Source organism: Neomonachus schauinslandi, chromosome 4 (genome assembly GCF_002201575.2).
Source record: "Neomonachus schauinslandi chromosome 4, ASM220157v2, whole genome shotgun sequence".
In the NCBI taxonomy this organism is placed as follows: domain Eukaryota; kingdom Metazoa; phylum Chordata; class Mammalia; order Carnivora; family Phocidae; genus Neomonachus; species Neomonachus schauinslandi.
The window spans coordinates 117,183,922-117,197,876 of NC_058406.1; the positions used below are offsets into that span (position 1 = coordinate 117,183,922).

Here is a 13,955-nt window from a genome sequence, read left to right on the forward strand (position 1 = left end):
TGGTGCAAATGGTGTTGGGAAAATTGGGAAGCCACATGCAGAAGAATGAAACTGGACCATTTCCTTACACCACACACAAAAATAAATTCAAAATGGTTGAAAGACCTAAATGTGAGACAGGAGTCCATTAAAATCCTAAAGGAGAATACAGGCAGCAACCTCTTCGACCTCAGCCGCAGCCACTTCTTCCTAGAAATATCAGCAAAGGCAAGGGAAGCAAGGGCAAAAATGAGCTATTGGGACTTCATCAAGATAAAAAGCTTTTGCACAGCAAAAGGAACAGTCCACAAAACCAAAAGACAACCGATAGAATGGGAGAAGATATTTGCAAGTGACATATCAGATAAAGGGCTAGTATCCAAAATCTGTAAAGAACTTATCAAACTCAACACCCAAAGAACAAAGAATCCAATCAAGAAATGGGCAGAAGACATGAACAGACATTTTTCCAAAGAAGACATCCAAATGGCCAACAGACACATGAAAAAGTGCTCAACATCGCTCGGCATCAGGGAAATCCAAATCAAAACCTCAGTGAGATACCCCCTCACACCAGTCAGAATGGCTAAAATTAACAAGTCAGGAAGCGACAGATGTTGGCGGGGATGCGGAGAAAGGGGAACCCTCCTACACTGTTGGTGAGAATGCAAGCTGGTGCAACCACTCTGGAAAACAGTATGGAGGTTCTTCCAAAAGTTGAAAATAGAGCTACCATATGATCCAGGAATTGCACTACTGGGTATTTACGCCAAAGATACAAAAGTAGGGATCCGAAGGGGTACGTGCACCCTGATGTTTATAGCAGCAATGTCCACAATAGCCAAACTGTGGAAAGAGCCAAGATGTCCTTCGTCAGATGAATAGATAAAGAAGATATGGTGTATATATACAATGGAATATTAGGCAGTCATCAAAAGGAATGAGATCTTGCCATTTGCAATGATGTGGATGGAACTGGAGGGTGTTATGCTGAGCAAAATAAATCAATCAGAGAAAGACATGTATCATATGACCTCACTGATATGAGGAATTCTTAATCTCAGGAAACAAACTGAGGGTTGCTGGAGTGGTGGGGAGTGGGAGGGATGGGGTGGCTGGGTGATAGACATTGGGGATGGTATGTGCTATGGTGAGCACTGTGAATTGTGCAAGACTGTTGAATCACAGATCTGTACCTCTGAAACAAATAATACAATGTGTTAAAAAAAAAAAAAACAAAAAGAAGAAGAAGAAGATAGCAGGAGGGGAAGAATGAAGGAAGGGAAATCGGAGGGGGAGACGAACCATGAGAGATGATGGACTCTGAAAAACAAACTGAGGGTTCTAGAGGGGAGGGGGGTGGGGGGTGGATTAGCCTGGTAATGGGTATTAAAGATGGCATGTTCTGCATGGAGCACTGGGTGTTATACACAAACAATGAATCATGGAACACTACATCAAAAACTAATGATGTAATGTATGGTGATTAACATAACAATAAAAAATTTAAAAAAATAAAAAAGAAGGCACAGAAAAGGAAAAAAAGAGAACCAAAAGGAGATAGAAAACTAGAAACCAAGTATGATGATGTAGATTTCAACCCACATATCAGTAAATATATCAAATGTAAATATAATTAATATTCCAATCAAAAGATAGGTACTGCCATAGTGATTTTTAAAAAATCCAAATATATGCTGTTACTAGAGACACACCTTAAAATTAAGGACACAGGAAAGTTGAAAGGAAAAGAATAGGAAAAGACATAGTAGGCTAACACTAAACTAATATAACTATCCTAAGCATACAAAGTGGATGGTTAGGCTAGCATCATTGCTACAGGTGAAGAGAGACATTGCATAATGATAAAACAATCCACCTGGAACAATTCTTAGTTCACAGACAGCTAATAAAAGTACTAATAAAAGTTTGCTCAAGTTCTGTTTCATCAAGCAAGACTATTAGGGGAAAAAGAGATTACCATCTTCTATCACCATCCATTTTATAAAGAAAGAGCTTTTATAACACAAATAGAAAATATTCTGAGGATAAAGAACAGCACTTTAAGGAAATAAATTTATGAAAAACTCACTACATTCCCTATGTTGTTCTTATATTATTACAGATTAGAAAAACAAACTTTCTTACAAATCCTTCACTATTTTACAAATTCTACTCTACCAATGCTCTTCTTCATCAAAAACTATTAGCTTATTAAACTAGTCACATATTGCAATATAAGCAATCTCATTCTTACTAAATAGATAAGGTAGGTTCACAATGCAATACTGAATCTTCTTTTTCCAGCTTTGTGTATAATTTTGATTTCTGAAATGAAAGCTTCCTAACTTCTTTGCTAAGATATTTGAAATTCTTTGGTTGGTTTATTTTATACCTAAAAGTCAAGAAAAGCAATTTTACCTATTGCTGGCTTTCAGATATAAACCCCTACCTCATCGCAGTGGAGTCCAGCCATTATTTCCCTATAGTCCTCTTCCTCCTTTCCCAACACCAAATGCCAGTGCCTTCCAAAGCTATAAGTGTTTGATATATTTCTTTCATCATCTATTTCCTTGGCATTTATATATCTATGTGTGTGTAAAATTTAAATGTTTTGTCACATGTATCTGTGTCTTTTTACATAAATGGCCTCACACTGGGATCATTTAATTTGAATTAATTGAACTAGCTTCTCTCTGAGATACTTCTACATGGAGATAAAACTGACAATTACATGTTTGCTTGTTTTCCCCTTTAATAAGTTATTTTACTAAGCAGTTATCTTAGATTTGTTTCTTTTGTTTCATCAAGTAAAATCTACATTTCTTATGATATGTGATGTGGGAAACAAAGGCAGAAGAAAAATTATTAAATTTCCTTACTACCTACAGCCCATTAACAAGTCTTTGAAACAGGCAGAGTGACTTAGGGACTCAACTGCCTCGAAGTTAATACTTTGCTAAGGGCGAAAGGCAATCCTAGCCCAAACTGCACCCCCTCCAGGATCCTGTAAGTCTACTTTAACATATAAAAATTCTTTTAGAAATTTCATTTATCTCTAAACCCCCAAAATATGTGTTGGCAGTCATCCCCAAGTATATGGCCCACCGATATACATCTGAAGGGTCTCATGACTAAGGTTTTATTAGATGGTAATAAATGACCTTTTCCCAACAATAGCTAGCTCCCTCAAGTTCCTGGGAACCTTGCTTCCAAAATTCCTTAGAGACTTATGCTATCCCTAACCCCCTCCCAACTTGAAAGTATATAATGGGCCATTCCTCACGACCCTGGTACAGCTCTTTGTGCTCACGGGTCCTGTCTCTGTATTTTAATAAAATCACCTTTTTGCACCAAAGACGTCTCTAGAATTTTTTTCTTGGCCGTCAGCTTCAAACCCTATTGTCATCTTTCCTACATCAATATGTCCAAAACTTTTGTTTTTAACCACCAAACACACCATAGGATAGATTTCAAAGCTCTCTCTAAATCAGAAACTAGTCTTATCTGAAGAGGGAGGAACATTCCAGATATGATGTCTTCCTAAAAAGTATACACTGCCTATCTAACTGTATTATTTAAGCAAGAGTACCACCATCCATCTTCATCACAAAAAAATGTTTTCATGATTACTCTAGTTACTTGTCATTCAACTGTCTACCTTTAATAAACTTGCCTGAAAAATAAAGTGCTTCATTCTATGATTTGTGATATGGTTTAAAGTCCCTGTAGCCTCATGAGTGGTGTTTAAACAATCCAAATTAAAATGTAAGCACTTGAGAACTAGATTAAATTATGCATCACCAGTTTCTCTTCTTCAAAGTTCCAAACTCATGTTGTCTTTGAAATTGAGTATTAAATTGCCCCTGGTGGTTCTGAGCTCTTATCTTTTATAAATATATACTGTTATCCACTAAGATTTTTTTTAAAAATCACACTTACCAAATTCATTTTCTGAGAAGTGCCAGAGACTTGCTCTGAATAGATAGCAAGCTTTCTTTTTCTCTTCCTAAGTAAGGGCTCTGTTTTGAGGTGAGAGAGGTGAATGAATGCTGGCCACCCCACCATGGGTAAGCATAACTAGGATATTTGCATGCCTTTATTTTATTAATGCTTTAAATATCCATATGAGGCAAGTATGTTTTCAGGTTTTATAGATGAGGGAACTGAACTCAGAGAACAAAGTCATTTTCTTCAGATCCCTCAAAGCCTAGCTTATCCCAGCATATTTTACATAGGTGGTGGTGAGTAAGGGATAGGTGGGGCTAGGTAAGGAGAGATAGGGGGATATGTGATCAGGCTCACAGAAATCCCAAAATGTGGGAAAACCAGAGATAAGGGAACAAACCAGACCACCGTGCCCTAGGACCACCCTGCCCTAGGCATGGGGATGGGTGTCTTTTTTATGATAATAACCTGTGACCAACAAAGAATAACCAGAACCTAAAAAGGAAGTAAGCCATTGAAGGTGTTATCACTAGTCCTTGCTCAGTGGTTATCAGTAGAGATGTTAAAAGGATTTAAATTCCCTGGTTAACTTTCTATAAAAGACCAACCCTAAAGGCAGTCATTGGCAACCCTTTCAGGACCCCTCTCACTCTTGAGAGCTTTTTCTGTATTTTCACTTAATAAACTTCTGTCGCTTTACTCACTCTCCTCCATTGTCCAAGAGATTTATTCTTCGACTCCGTGAGACAAGAACCTAGTTCTCCCGTTTCAGTGGGAGGTGGAAGGATGAGGTAGACAGGCATCATGGGATCTTTTGGTTTCCCATTTTGTAAAATCTAGGATTAGCCCCCTGTCATTACTATGGTACGCAATCCATCAGTGCCCCTGTCTCTCTGTGTCTAAGCTGTTGTCCCCACCAAGTCTGTGAATGCTTTCTATTGGTATTAAAGGGGTTAAACTGCATCAAGCATTGCAGAACCCAAGAATGAAGACCTGGCTGGCTCTTAGACTCTTAGAATGCTCAGGTTCCAATAAGAACAATGTCGGCCTTGGCAGTGAGCTCAGGATCCGATCAAGATGCCGTGAGTGAGGAGGTCAGGCCACCAGAGTCCCCTGGCTTGTATGTCCACCAGCTTGTTTCCTGTTTCACATATGGAAAGCAGTTTCCTGGATACTGTGGACAATGAATTAAACTACAGTCTCTCTCCTTGTCCAGGCATAGCTTCAGACCAGTAACTCACCCAAATGTTACAGTAGGTATAACAAGTTTAACAAGTACTATACCTTCAAAAGTCTCATAGCACTTCTCAATGTGTGTCTTTGGCAGGAACTGCTAAGCCCTTTTCATTGCATTGAGTTTTCATTTTTCGGAAAATACTCTTTGTCTTCTATATAGTTATTCCTTCGCCATTCCAATATTTTGATGACATCCTGATGAATACTATTTATGATCGCCTGAAGTTTTTGTAAGTGGTATACTCCCTCCCATGGCAACCTCACATTCCATGAGAGGCCATGGAAGTGATCATCAATAGTTATTGTGCAGGGAACTCAATCTACACCCATGAGAAATTCCAAAGGAAATTTCACACATGCTGGGGGAGAAGAACAGGAAATGGTGTACTTCAATCATGTTTTTCATATCCACATTTTTTTTTTACCTGTTTCTTTGTCCTTAAGGATTGTACTATGCAGATGGCCATGGCCATTCTTGGGTCAAAGACTCCAACCAGCAGTGTCATATTTTCTGCAGTGACTGAGTGGCCCTCCACCTGCCCCTGATTTTGGTTTCATACTTTGGATTAAACGTGGTGGTTCCAAGACAGTGTTTAGCTCCTGTAAGGGTCTACACTGTCTACTGCACTGATTAGGATGGGGTTAACTTGATCCCAAGGGAAGGATGTAGTTGAAGGACTGCTTGTTCTGAGTGTGTTTACTGAGACAGAACAGTCATAAAGCATGAAGGAAAACCTTGTCTGGCACAGACAGCCTATTTAAGGAGTCTGGAACACGGTCCAGAAAGAGCACTCCCAGGTGTGAGAGCCACCTTACTATCTTGGACCCAAAGGTTTGTATCCTCCTCTGAGAACACAGCCCTGGAATGGAACAGAACAGCCTCTCTGCCCTGCACTAAATATCCTCACTTCCAACGCTGAGTGTGATTTCTAGCTCTTTCCCCTGTGGTGTGAGTAGTTTGATGATATTGAGGAAGATTGAATTACAGTCCTGGGATTTTCTTGTAATTCAGCCATTCAGTGACCGCAATTTTTGACTTAACCACAAATAAATTCGGGAAGGCTTGGTAAAAGCTCTCTCTTTTTTCTTAACCAAAAACAAAAAAATAATAATAATCAAGAGACTGACATTTGAGATGATTGCCATGTGTTTTAAGGCTATTTTTTTCTCTTTTCTTTTTTTTACTATCTCTCTTGCTTTTTTGGAGGGGATTCACTTTTATATCCATCTCTTTCCTTGGCTGTATACGAGTATACACTGTGAGATGGTGTTTCCCAAGATTCTAGGTTTCAGGCTAATGTTGCTGAATATCGTAGGCCTTTCCTTTTAAAGGAGTAGATGAGCCCAAGGACTGGAGTTTTGCAAACGTTTGGAAATTATATAGGATATTTATTTTTTTAAAACTCTGCTGAAAGCATTCTGTATTTAACCTTTCCTTCCTGCCTGCCTACTGCCCCCCTTTCTTTTTTTTTCTCTTCCTTTTTCTCTCTCCCCACCCTCCAACCACACACACATGTTCTTTCAGGCTCTAGGACATTTAGTTCTACCGAGCTGTTGTTTTTTCATTATTCATTTGGTTTCTGTATTTTTCCATGTACAAGGTACTTTCACTTTTTTTAAAAAATTGAGAAAAAAACAACGTTGTCAGTATCAATAAATCTGCATCCAGAGAGAGTCACTTCCTATCAAGGTTTCAAAAGTGCTTCATGGTTTTCCGATCTCCTGTCTGTGCTAATCAACGCTGATGCTTCACATACGCAGGACACACGATGCCAACTTCTAAACCAGCTCTGTGCTTTGCATTCCATTTTAGGAATGAGAACCTGGATTATTTATTTATAACTGTATGAAGTCCTGTTGTTAAGCTGCTCTCTGTGAAAAGCAGAGAGTGCTTTGAGCCAGATGGGGAGAGGCTGGGCAGGATGATGGCTGGATTCTGTGGAAAAGGAGGGAGGAATTTTATTTCCTACTATAAATTAAATAGCCTAATTTGACCCTCCACCAATAACGTGATAACCAATTAATACACTAATGGGCAGGGATTATGCTGTCTGGTTTTAGAGAATGGAAACTGCGAGTCAATTCCATTTAAATACTCTTTGGGGTGTTTTTTTTTTTTCTTCCTGTGTAGCCCAAACCAATGAGAATTACAAAAGAAAGACAGTGAAACTGAATTGTTTAATGTTTGTTTGTTTATTTGTTTGTTTTTTTCTGGGTATTAATTCTGGCTCAGCCTTTTATTATCTGTAATGCAATGAGAAATATCTGTTTTTTGTTTCAGTTTTATTGAGAAACAATTGACATACATCACTGTATAAGTTGAAGGCATACAGCACAATGGTTTGATTTACATATGTTGTGAAATGATTACCACAATAGGTTCGGCTAACATTCATCTTCTCGTGTATAGATACAATAAAAATAAAAAGGAAAAAGGAAAAACATTTTCTCCTTGTGATGAGCGCTCTTAGGATTTACTCTCTTAACAACCTCCCTGTATATCAAACAGCACCGTTAGCTCTAGTCATCATGGTTTACATTATATCCCTAGTTCTTCTTTCCTTCTTTCTTTTTTTTTAAGATTTTATATATTTGTTTGAGAAAGAAGAGAGAGAGCGCACGAACAGGGGGAGGGGCAGACAGAGAGTGAGAGGCAGACTCCCCATTGAGTGGGGAGCCCAACTTGGGGCTTGATTCCAGGACTCGGGGATCATGACCTGAGCCTAAGGCAGATGCTTAACTGGCTGAGCCACCCAGGCGCCCTGCTAGCCCTTATTTCCTAACTGGAAATTTGTACCTTTTGATCACCTTCCTCCCATTCCCTGTCCCTCATCCTCTGTCTCTGGTAACCACAGGTTTGAGCTCTTTTTCCATGACTTTAGGGTTTTTGTTTTGTTTTGTTTCTAGATTCCACATAAAATGGAAATCATACAGTATTTGTCTTTTCTTTCTGACTCATCTCACTTGGCATGGTGTCTTCAAGTTCCCTTCATGTTGTTGCAAATGGTAGGATTTCTCATTTTTGCGGCTGAATAGTATTCCACTGTGCATATAAATATATATTTATATATATACCATAACTTTATCCGTTCATCCATCAGTGGATACTTGGGTTGTTTCCATGTCTTGGCTATTATGAATAATGCTGCTATGAACAAGGGTGTGCAGATATCTTTTCCAGTTAGTATTTTTGTCATTGTCTTTGGATAATATTCCCTGAAGTGGAATTGCTGATCAGAGGGTAGTTCTATTTTTAAGTTTTTGAGGAAACTCCATACTATTTTCCACAGTGGCTGCACCAATTTACATTCCTATCAACAGGGCACAAGGGTTCCCTTTTCTCCATATCCTTGCCACCATTTGTTATCTCTTGGCCATTCTAACAGGCTTGAGGTGATGTCTTATTGCGGTTTTAATTTACATTTCCCTGATGACTGTGATGTTGAGCATCATTTCATGTGTCCGTTGGCCTTTTGTACATTTTTTTTTGGGAGAAATGTCTCTTCAAGATCCTTTGCCCATCTTTTAATTGGGTTACATGTATGTTTGTTTTTTGCCATTGAGTTGTATGAGTTCTTTATATATTTTGTATATTAACCCCTTATCAGATAATATGTTTTGCAATTCTTTTCCGATCCCATAGGTTAGCTTATCACTTTGTTGAGCTCTCTTTTGTTGTGCAGGAGCTTTTTAGTTTGATATAGCCCCACTCATTTATTTTTTATTTTGTTGCTTGTGCTTTAGTTATGGTATCCAAAAATTTATTACCAAGACCCATGTCAAGGACCTTTATTCCTATGTTTTCTTCTTTTCATGGTTTCAGGTCTTACATTTAATTCTTTAATTCATTTTGAGTAAGTTTTTATGAGTGGTGCAAGATCTGGGTTCAGTTTCATTCTTTTACATGTGAATCTCCAATTTTTCCAGCACCATTTACTAAAAAGACTGTTTCTTCTCCATAGAGTATTCTTGGCTCCCTAGTCAAATACTAGTTGAACGTTTATGCTTGAATTTATTTCTGGGCTCTGAATTCTGCTCCACTGGTCTATTTCTCTTTTTTCATGCCAATACCACACTGTTTTGATGACTATGGCTTTATGGTATAGCTTGAAATCAATACATCATGAAGACATAACCCTTGTAAATATTTTTGTGCCCAACATTGGAGCACTTAAGTTATAAAGCAAAAACTAACAGAGCCAAAAGGAAAAATAAACAATAATACAATAATAGTTGGGGACTTTAATACTTCACCCTCAACAATGGATAGATCATCCAGATTAAGAATCAATAAAGAAACAGTGAATTTGAACAACATTATAAACCAAGTGGACCTAACAGGTATATACAAAATATTCTATCCAACAACAGCAGAATACACATTCCTCTCAAGTGCTCATGTGATGTTTCTTTAACCCTTAGACAAGAAGTGTTGTAAGTAGAAATTACCTGACATAATAGTTATGTGAAATAATAAAAAAGCAGTGATTATCCCATTTTTCTGTAAATTTTATTTCTCCCACTTCAAACCTTGGTAGCATTTTATTTTTTATTCTAGAAAGCTGATCTATGTGGCATGGCTTATTTTATCTATACAACATTTCTGTTCATTCACACAGCAGATGACGCGTGTTGCAGTCTCTCCTCAAGGCTTTTAAAAAACATTTTTAGCCCAAATGACATAAGTCACTGCTAACTAATGATATGTAATTTAGCAAATCCCAGCTTTTAGAACACTTTAAAATCAAAGAGAAAGCCACACATATTTAGTGACTAACGTATACAGATGTGATAATGATGCCCTTACTACTTAATAGTGATTATTGAATTGGAATTCATCTTCAGCATTCACACTGCAAGTGGTTTAGAATGACCAGACGTGGAATAAGAATTGCACTTGTAGAAAATAGGGAAAGAAATAAAATTGCCCTTTGAGCATGAAACAACTCTAGGATCCAAATATTTGGGGGAAGAAATTGAGCCTAATACTTGGGAGACAATGGACATGATTGAATATGATTAAGTATGGTTTTTTAATTCTTACAAATGTGGACCCTGATGAAGACTGGCTTCTATTGAGTCCCACTGATTTAATTTGGGCATACTGTAATTTACTGGGCTGGAGTAGAGACAGTAATTTGGTGAGGCCATAATAAGCTCATTAGAAACACACTGAGAATGCTTAATGGTGTACAACCCACAGCTTTTTGCATCCATTTTATAGTGACCCCCTCTTGCCATGCCTGCTGCTTTCTACTCCATGCTGTTGATAGTATGGTCGTTTTCAAACACCCCAGAAAATGAGAGGTATTTTTAAAACAAGATTGAAGTCACCAAGAAACCTAGAAAGCCAACATTTCAGGGGTGTGCAGCACACTGTTAGGATAAAAAACTTCTCGTGTATTGTTAATCATGGTAAGATTGGTTAGCTGTTAAGTACTGTATAGTGCAACTAATCAAAAGCTCAAACATCCTACACAATGGAACAGAAATAATTACTCTCCCTGAGCTTCTATTGTTTCCTGCCTCAGCCTTCCCTGAACTAATAAAAGGTTTAATTTTAACTTGGGTGAAGGAAATGTCAGCATTACAAAGAAATACAACATTCAGCTGCTTTGCTCACCATCAGGTAACGCACATAATGAATTAGACCTTAATAGACCTAAGCGTGTGAAGCCTAAACAAACAGGGATAACCCCCCTTCTTCCCGCCATGCACTTTTTCTCTTTCCCCCTAACTGATATGACCACATGCAAAAAGCCTGGGTCCCAGCATCCTCACGTTTCAGATGAGGATGTTCTGATAAGGTGCGGGAGCTCTGGTTATGAGGTATCTATGTCTGTGCTTATGATATCAGCTACGCACAGTGGGTGATTTAGTTCAAACGAGGGATGTTTATTCTGATGCTTCACAGGAAGAATGGGGGGAGGGGAGGGCAGAGGAGATGCTTAAAGGCTTCCTGCATTCAAATGTGTGGGTTTTTTTTTTCATTTTACTATCTTCAAAAAAACTAAGATAAATTTTCAATCCAAAACGTGTGTTTGAAGTTTCAGTTTACTAAGAAGAAAGTACTACTCTATGAATATACGGAGAAGGACAATTCCTCCACAGTCTTCTGAACTGTGGGTTTTGCAACATAATTTGACTCAAATTTCAAATAGAAACAACAAAAAGAAAAAAAAAGCATACGGGTTAGTTAATATTTATTGTTCAAAATAACCAAAACACCATGGAAATTTTGGGAGATTTGATTATCCTTGTGCATTCTTTTAGCTATCCACAAATACCTATGAATGACTCACTGCTTCCTGGAATTAAGTGTTAGGGTGCTTCATAAGCAGTAAATAACATATCTGAAAGAATTACCTATTTGTTTAAGTCACACACAGTACTGTGAAATCGCTGGGAAACAATTCTGCGCCATAGCATATGAAGAGCCTGGATTGGACAAGTCACTTACCCACTGCAGCCTACTAACAAGAGGGTGATAACACCTGCCTGGCTAGTTGTGAGAATGACAGAGGCTGGATGGTGTGCCTGAAGGACTCCACACAATCCCAGGCACACAGCAAGTGCGTAACAAATTGTAGCTCTGATAATCAAAATACTTAGCAGGATATTAAATGTCTCCTACTATGTCCCTATATTTCCTCTCCTCTTCCAGCTGTTCACCCCATTGCCACCAGAATTATTTTCTTCTAAACTACAGTTCTGTTAATGTGACTTTCCTACTCAACGTCTATCTACAGTCACAACTTTCAAACATTTATTAGAAAACCCCTAAAAGAAAAGACACCTACATCTAAAATTTGTAAAGAGGCACTGTTTTAGTAGTATAGACCTTATAAATTCAACTTTGTAATATATACTATATTATGAGACAAGAACACAAGAACAGGGAAACTGTTTTGAAGAATATTAACAATTTTAATATATTTTGATAATATTAAATAGACAGCTAGGAATGATAGCGAAGTCTGGTATCAGTTCAGCATGGAAAGAAGTTATTTCAGACTTCTGGTTGTACAGAATAGAAAAAATATTGAATCACAAAGATAAATAGTCATGAATGAGAATAGGTCTTTTTACATAGCAGTTTATAATCTTGAGGTTTAAATGATTTAACAGATCTAGAAACTTGAAAGGAAGAGTAGTAAATTTTGTTTATTCTTTAACTGCTCATATTTCTTCTGCATTTTGGTGGGAGTCAGCAATTGAATCTCTTAGATAATTTTAAACTTTATTTTTAGCAGAGACTTTTATAGTTTGCAAACATGTTATCAAAATTTATTTTGACTTAAGTTTCACACGATTCTTTACCCACTCCTGTTTTATAGATATTATTAGTACCTTTTGAGATTTTTTTATTATTTGGGTATAATATTTTGGACTCTCCCTCAACCCCCTTTCCCTTCTGCCCGGGGGGGGGGAGTGAGGGGGAACCAATTGTGATGAGTGATGTGCTTTTGGAATTGGAAATATCTGAAGTTGCCCTTACTTCTTCCTTACTTATTTATAAACACTTGGCTAGGCACAATATTCCAAGGACACTGTCCCTTTCCACAAACCTTGTCTTCCGATTTCCAGTGTTGCAAAGGAGAAATCTGATGACAAGCTATTCTTTTCCTGTGTTGGTCCTCACGTCTCAAGAACCTTGACATGATTTCTCTTTGTTTTTGGAGTTCAGCACTCGGCTGGCTTATGCCTCGTCCGTGTCTGTCTTTTTGCCATAATTTTAACTGGCATTTGGTGAGTCTCTTCCGTTTGAAAATTCAAATTTGGCCATTAATAGCACTTTAGTTTGGCCCTGTGTGTTCCCTTGACATGCCCCATCCTTCGGTTTCTTTTCTTGTTCTGTTCTGTTTTGTTTTTTAGCACTTTCTTACTTTTGGGCATATCAAGAGGTTCCAGGGTCATCTTGTACATCTGCTGCCCCAGCGCTAGAATCATTTTTCCAATATGATTCCTTTATTTGAAAATATTATTAGAAATCAAGATTTGGGCACTGGGTGAGAACACTATAAGAGTGTGATTGCTTCAAGGCCCTCTTAGCAAACAGAGCTATGAAGTGTATACAAATATCTCTCCTTTTTTCTGAATCCATCTATCTGCATCTGAAATAAACTGAACCCAAGCTCATCCTAATGTCTCTAATTCTAGTGCAGTACCACATGGTTCATTCTCACATTTCTCTCTTGCTTCTCTGTAAATCCCACCTCCAACAGTGAAAAGTCTGGCCCCTAGCATTCATCATCCATTTTTAATCCACCCATGTTTAATCCAAGTCTACCTATGCAGCAATTTCAAATTTTTTAACCCATAACCCTAGAAAATCATTTTTCAATTATCACTGCAATTTTTAAAAAGACTTTTTAAAAATCCCTTTAGAAAAACTTTATCATTAGGATGTTACACTTAAATACCGAAACATCCTAACAATAAAATTTTAGATACTCTGCTTTCCCTAAAGAAAGGGTATTTGGTTTTAGAAAATAAAGGGTGACTAGATTTGGTTTCCCTTGAAATATTAATATCAGCACTTTAGCTCAAGACAAACAATAATAGAGTGATAGAAATCATATAAATTACTGCAATTACCACAAATAATTGAAAGATCCACGATTTAAAGACCATGCCTTTACAAAATGGACAGCTTATGTGTCATTGACAATGTATTTTGAAAGATAACATCTTAATCATTATTACTACCTATTAAAAGTAGAACAACCACTTGGGAACATCTAGGAAACAACAGTTTTTCCCTTCTTTTGGTTTCTCATTGTATCACTGTG

At 37.6% G+C, this 13,955-nt stretch overlaps 1 pseudogene; it reads left to right on the forward strand.

Annotated features, from left to right (window-relative positions):
* Positions 1–4,967: 4,967 nt before the first annotated feature.
* Positions 4,968–13,955, forward strand: part of LOC110578791 — a 30,445-nt pseudogene continuing 21,457 nt past the window's right edge.